This window comes from Ischnura elegans, chromosome 12 (genome assembly GCF_921293095.1).
Source record: "Ischnura elegans chromosome 12, ioIscEleg1.1, whole genome shotgun sequence".
Taxonomy (NCBI): domain Eukaryota; kingdom Metazoa; phylum Arthropoda; class Insecta; order Odonata; family Coenagrionidae; genus Ischnura; species Ischnura elegans.
In genome coordinates this window covers 36,939,882-36,945,881 of record NC_060257.1, presented here as the reverse complement: position 1 = coordinate 36,945,881, position 6,000 = coordinate 36,939,882, and the positions used below count along the sequence as shown (strand labels likewise).

Here is a 6,000-nt window from a genome sequence, read left to right as displayed (position 1 = left end):
AAAAGTTTCTTCGCCCCTCACCTGTTTGATTACTTCCGGGATGTCATCGTAGACGCCTTCAACTTCTTCATTCGATTAGTCTGTCGTGGGCATGTAAACCTGTACCACTACGGTATGTACTGGCTTTGTCTCTAAATTTACCAGTACTATCCTGTCATTGTACTGTAGGAAGCTTTTTACACGCATTCCGGTGCTCTTTCTGAGCATTAATCCAACCCCAGCATTACCGTTTAGTGATCCTGTGTGTATAATCCTATAGCTTCCACTACAAAAGTCTCCCTCCTCAGGCCACTTCATTTCGCTGATTCCCAACACTTCGAGATTCAATCTTTGCATTTCCACCTTTATATATTAGAAAAAACGCATTATTATAACAGACGAATTGTCGCTAAGACGAAAGAATAAAGTTCGAGCGAATTTCTGCACTAACTAATAGGTTAGTCGACTTGTAGTGAAGCCTACTAACTTACGTATTCCTTAATGTATCTTTCTGAATTTTTCTAGTATTTATAGTAGCACATTTAGTATGTTCTAGCTTCATAGGCTTCCCATCAACGCGCTGCAGAAAGTAATGTACCCATCCCCAAAACAACGAACTCAATCCGCCCCTGTCTGAATATAGTATTTATTTTTACATTTACATACTCAGGTATTTCCCCTTATTTCTCTAACCCTTTCATCGCAAAAAAAAACTTTTCCGAATTCCTACTTCCTCGTTCTCTTTCCTCGTTCAGCCTCTTCTTTTCCCCCTATCTTTATTCTCCAATCTCCTTTCCACTTCCCCTTCCTTTCCCCTCAGCGGCCCCCTCCCCCTTTGCGAGTCCCTCCCCTCCCTACATATAGGTTACGCCTCCCGTTCGTCGACTCCAAATCACACACAACCGGGCATTCGTGTACGCACCACGGGACCTAATCCACGTGTCGAAAGGCGACCTGAAACTGCTCACTCCACCGCTGGCTCTCCGAGGAACAACACCGTTGTTGAACCACTGCTCTTCCGACATACTGTCACCGTTGGCGGCGTTAGACGACGACCGACATCTCCAGCTCTTGGCTAGATTGCAGGTAAGTCCCTCATATTTCAAATCTTCATTCATCATCGCGCATCGCTCCAGCTCGACCGGTAGAATTTTGTCGACATATCGGCGTATTACAGTTCGATCAAAAAATTTTTGGACTAACTTATATTATTCCCCCTTTTCTTTTTTTCCCCGATTCTTCCCCAAAGATTCTTCCCCCATAACCTGAAACTGTTAAATTTTCATCGCTTTAGGTTGTTCTCGGACGAGCTCTACCCTCACCTAACCTTCGCGTTAAAGCACTGAGATATGTGAATAGTGATCTCGGGTTTCGAACCGGCCCTTTTGTGCAAACGAATTTTTGGCACGGAGAATTCAACACGGGATCAAATGCAGGAATTGATTGCGCCTGAAAATAATAATTTTTTGAGACTGCCAGAATGATTCTTAAATACTCCATGGAAACCTATTTTAATGAAAATATTTTAGCAAAATGTCATGCTATAGGTGATAAATGAAAAGGGTTTACTCTCTATTCCCTGAAAATTCCAAGTTGATAACGTAAAGTTATAAAATTTTTCTGCGTGAAGAAATCAAACTTGTCGAAGTGCCACCCAGTGAAAACTCCTTAAAGTATGCGTTGGTGCAGTGTTTAAGTGAGTGAGCGTAGAGTTCTACCGCTCAGGCTCAGAGTGCGTCGATAAGCGTCGCGTCGTGTCCCAGCGGGTGGAGCGTTGGGGTATCAGCCGAAGGGTCTTCGTTTCCCATCTTGGTTGGAGCTTTTGAACACCCCAGCAAATATTCTCGCTGGTGGATCAGGAAGAGGATTCTTCCCCCATAACCTGAAGGTGTTAAATTCGCATCGCTTTGGGTTATTCTCGGATGAGCTCTACCCTAACCTAACCTTCGCGTTAAAGCACTGAGATATGTGAATAGTGATTTCGGGTTTTGAACCAGATGACGTCGCTAAACTACGGAGATTTAATCGTCGGGCTGAAGCTAGTAGTGAAAATTGTGACATAATGCGTCATTTAAACCGATTGAGTTCAGCGATATCGTCAAATTTTAAATCCTCTAACTCTCTATCATTCACCAAGGTGCATGAAAATTGGTGATAGGAAACCAAAAAAGCCGTGAGTGAACGAAACAAACCGGAAATACAAAAGTAGGCGAAACCATCACACTTCGGGAACTTTAATGCATGATAGGTCTTTGGTGCATTACAAAAAAAATTAACCATGCCAGGGAGCTATAAAAACAGAGCATTGGAGAGGGAATTAGTGCAACAATCCAAAAAACTAAGGAAGAGGGGTACTCCCCGAGAATAAATTGAAAATGACTTTCATAAGTCGAGAGTACGAGTAATAGTATTATTGAGCAAGTTGTCAGAAGCTGTATTGATTATTATAAGAATTTTTCTGTTTCAAAAATACCACTACCATATCGTATTGTATGCTGAAGACCTTATCTCACGAATAAGGAATGCCGTAAATTGAATACGAATTTCCTAAAAAAATCGATTCAGACTGCTTTACTATAGTTTTGATGTTTAAAGTACCGCCAACTACGAGAAGAATAAATTTTTCCCTGGAATACTTAAAGCGCTACTACATTGTCATTGTGATAGAAATAGCAACGAATACCAAACAATATACATTACCTCAACATAAAAATGGTTATTAAATCACATTATGGTGGCTAGTAGGTAAACATTAATGTTCCGGGAAAATGCTTCCATCTCTCTTCCTGAACTCACCTCATACATCTTCTCATACTTATTGTTCGGGATTATCATTATTGACGCCACAAATTCCATTATGTTACACATGTAAGCAATAATATTTAATGCATATAAGGAATAATATTTGATACTCAACGTCGGCGGCTAGCTATTTCTCCTTCTATTATTAGGAAATATGAGGCAACGAACGAGTGAAATGATGCTGTAATTGAATCAATAGATGTCCCGTCAAGGCCGAGTTGCGGGCACGAAATACGTAATAAGATGACGTACTTAACCTCATAAAGACAGTGTTTTATGACATGCCACAGGCATGTGTACAAACAGTGCAGTTACTTCTATATTATTTATATTTCTAGAAAGCTTAAAAATAGATCGATGGTTGACGCAACGCAACGAGGGCTTGAAAAGGAAAACAATTACAGTATGCTATTTTACGATTATCCAAGCAAACGCGTCAAATATTTATTGCAGAAGCCATCCTCTAAAAATGAGATTAAGATTTCACATTTTGTAGCACAATAAAGTTTTCTAGCGAAGAACTTGAAGAATTCGCTAGTGACTAACCATTTATCCAGAAGAACGTCAGTAACAAATTTCAACAGTAAATTTCGCTCACGTCAATAGTTTCATAACTCACAGCTTGATATGTTTCTACTTACGTGCATCAATTTATTAAATGAAAAGCTATCAACGCATTAGTTTTCCTTAACTTAATTGGGTACTGTATTCCATGAAGAACTACATCTGAACACATTTTTTGGTAATTTCACAAGAGTAGTTTCTCATAAGAAAATGTACATAACATTTCAGTCGTGCAAAACTTCGGAAAACTAATACAATTAATAATAAAAGATTTTATCTCTGCCCGGATTTTCATAATCAAAAAACGCTATTAAAAGAATTCATTTTTGTTAGATAGCATAATTATTGATTTACTATCACGATCTTACGTGTAATTTGTGGTACAGTTAAAAGTTTTAGTTATCGGTTAAATTAAGTGGACACATAAGTAATAAAAAATTATTTATCTGGAGATTTATGCTATATTTTTTTTAGCGGTCAAAACAAAACCATTATAGATATACTTAATTTACACGCGGCTTTTACGTAAAACAATTCTCGTTTCCTACTCGATATACAATTCAACCTTACAATTTTCGTCGCTATACGCCCAGTTGAATATCTAAAAAGGAAATAGGAAATGGAAAGTCGAAACATATTCTAAGAATTGCTCATTCACACTTTCAAAGATTGCATGCAATCCTTTCAAATTTTTTGAACTCAACGTTCCCCAAATCCTTTTCCTCTTGCATCTCTTCCACAAAAAATCTCTACCCCCGAGGGAGTCTCCGAATCTCTAATAACGAGCGAGCGATTCCATGGGGTCCACGACCTAGAGATTGAGATTTTTTTCAAAGACAAGGGAAGGAATTCCACCGGTGCAACCTCATAGTGTGTTGCCCAGAGGCCATGAGGCAACTAACGTCATTAAAGGAAATTAATTTGAGCCAATCGAGAAGAGATTTTTAATGCCAGAGGTTTTGAGATTTCCGATAAAATATACAAGTTTCAAAGTGTGGCATTAATAATAGGCATGTACTACCACCGGTAACGAAAATTGTATTGCTCTTTCGAAGAGCATTTACCTAGATGCAAATGTATACGCAATGTTGATATAATTTTGGCCGAGGCTGAATTTCATCGACGAGAGCCGCAATAAAACGATAATTATTATTACTCATATAGTATTTAGTAGTCCCTAAAATAGTAATTACCATTAACTTAATTAAAAAAACGAATTATAAGTATAACAATGCGTTTTCAATAAAGCGAGATGAATACAAGAAATTTCTTTCTTTCACGGTCAGTTTATGGGAAAAATGTTCTTATTATCTCCTCAAACATTTTCTATTATAAGACAATATTAAAAAATTTAGAAATACAGTGAACAGTTTTTTTCAAAATTAATTAATGTCACAAAGTATATATTTTTAAGCCTGAATCACACGATCATTTTTTTCGTCCCTCTTAGTGATCACTCGAGCGATCGCTTTACGAACCGGAAAAGGGATCCCTCTCGTGATCATTTTTCTGAATCACACGGTCCCTCCCGCCGTCGCTATTCGCATCATTTCTGATATCACAGCTCGTTGTCATAAGACCCACATCATGAAAATAATTAGCGTGTGTATGTTCACCTATGTCACGATTGTCAAACGTTGCGCTGCAATCGCTCTTTACGGCCGTGCATTCTGATTGGCTGATATGGTGTTTCAGTGACGGTTTCAGCGACGGAAAAAGCGACCAGACGAGTGATGAAAAAAGTTATGGGAATCCTCATCATTGGAGTGATCGCGATAAACATTTGCGCGGGATGATCATTTCCGAGTGACCGCAGTAGTAATCACTCAAAAATGACGAGAAAAATTATCGTGTGATTCAGGCTTTAAGGGAAAACATTTCACTATCATTGATTTCCGTTGAGAAGAAATCCGCAAGAGCAATCTACAACGAAAGTAAGCTATGAAAATCTGCGAAACTCTGTCAAATTCTTTCTGCGCAAAAAAATTATGGGGAAAAACTGGAGATATCTCATGTACGCATTCGGTATAACAAACTATAGAATTGCCACGAGCTTCGCTGCTGTGCTTGGAGAAGTTCTCTTCGTAGTGCCTTTTTGGGAGATGGGAATAAGTAAAAACGTATACATCAATCAACCCCAAATTGAGCTCTAAGTTAAGAGCTATATGAACTACCACATACGTCATATTGAATGGAAACCCGTAGGATGTGTTTCGATGTAAGTAGGCCAATTCTGACACCGGATAACAGCCAGCTCCTCTCTTTACGACTCTCTCATCGTATATTTCACACTTCGGCTGCCCGAGTATCAACTGCTGATGCAAACCATTGTTTTACTTGAGCCTTAAGGAACATAAAAGTGATACTCAATCTCACGTTGAAGAAATGATCTACGAACTAGGATGGGATAGCTTAAAGTAAAGGAGGCAACGGAGCATGCTATGTGAGATGTAGAGAATAGTAGCCGGGAAAAGAGCATGGGAAGATCTAGGCAAGAAAATATTATAGTCAAACTTTGTTGGAAAGAATGGTCTAAAATTTAAGATAAAGTGTCGATCACTTAGGACTAACGTTAAGAAGTGTACGCACCTCAATAGAACAATAATAACTGGAAAGATCTACCAGTAAATCTTCTCGAACATTTCCCAAAATTAT

At 38.6% G+C, this 6,000-nt stretch overlaps 1 protein-coding gene across 1 annotated transcript in view; it reads left to right on the top strand.

The window, feature by feature from the left end:
- Positions 1–879: 879 nt before the first annotated feature.
- Positions 880–6,000, top strand: part of LOC124169051 (aquaporin AQPAn.G) — a 171,300-nt gene continuing 166,179 nt past the window's right edge. Inside the window, exon 1 of the mRNA XM_046547521.1 lies at positions 880–1,065. The gene's annotated coding sequence lies outside the window, so the exon portion shown is untranslated. The remainder of the gene's footprint in view (positions 1,066–6,000) is intronic.